Source organism: Micropterus dolomieu, linkage group LG17 (assembly GCF_021292245.1).
Source record: "Micropterus dolomieu isolate WLL.071019.BEF.003 ecotype Adirondacks linkage group LG17, ASM2129224v1, whole genome shotgun sequence".
In the NCBI taxonomy this organism is placed as follows: domain Eukaryota; kingdom Metazoa; phylum Chordata; class Actinopteri; order Centrarchiformes; family Centrarchidae; genus Micropterus; species Micropterus dolomieu.
In genome coordinates, this window is record NC_060166.1 from 33523750 (window position 1) to 33524993 (window position 1244).

Consider the following 1244-nt stretch of genomic DNA (forward strand, 5'->3'; position numbering starts at 1 on the left):
TTTTTATTAAAAAATATACAAAAAGTAAAAACACTTAAATACAGCACTCAATAACCTAAACTACTATTAATAACAAAACAGAAAAACATGACTCGAGTCATGAAAAAAGAGTTCCTTATATTATTGTTTATTGTTTTTTTTAATCATTATTATTATTATTTTTTTTCCTTTTTTTTTTTTATTTGAAAATAAATAATCTAGATTGAATTGACAGATGGGGAAAACTCGCTTCTAATAAAATATTAAATAAAAAAACGCTTAGATTTCGGAAAAAAATACAATCCTTTTTTAACCTTTTGGCTTCCCGTACATTCAGTTGCGCTTCTAACTCGTATTCACTTCTGTTGGTACGTATCACGTATGGTAACTGGGCAAAACTACGCATGATTTGTTGTAGTATGATTGCATAAAGGAAGGAAACAGGAATTCCGGTAGGGAACAGAATCGACTGACGTGCAGGCAGCGCTGCAGCAGTGCAGCCACTTAAACAGAGTTTGCCCTTCCCCTACTGACTTTCACTTTCGGTGCCCGAATGGAAGTGAATGAGGCTTTGCGATCGCGATTATTTTTTTATTTTATTTTTTTTTCTCGGAAGGGCGAGTCGGAAGGGCAACTTGAGTCAGGAAAGGCAAACGGGCAGTTACCCGGGCAACCAGAGCAACCCCCCTGTGCACGTCCCTGGTCTGTTTACCGGCTAAAACCTTTGTCACCATTTCCAAACATAAACGCCTGTCTCTACTTTATGATTTTTCCTCCAATATTATTTTATTAATGTAAACCAAACGCTACTTCATACACAAGTGCCAGAACAAACTGGACCAGAGGCTACAGTATAGGAATGTAAATTTTATTTGTTACATCAAAACAAAAGAAGAAACACAATTCAGGACTAGACTGCATTACCAGGGAAACTGATGTAGAATTGAGCACCGACAAATTATAACCAAACTGATAGACAAATAAGGAAATAACCCACACGCTCAAACCAATTAAACCAAATACTATGGAAAAACACTATCTGCATGCTGCACACTAATTACACAAAACACCCATGCAAAATGGTTACTCTGTCTTTCAGTTTCCCCCTTTAACACAGCCAGAAACACAAAATATGGCCCATTCAAGGATCTAGTGTGAGCACAATAAAACTAACCAGTGGGAAAAAACAGTGGTTGGCTCTCCTAATAACTTCTATTTGAAACAAGACAAACAAAAACACAGTAAGATACAAAAACACTTTAAAA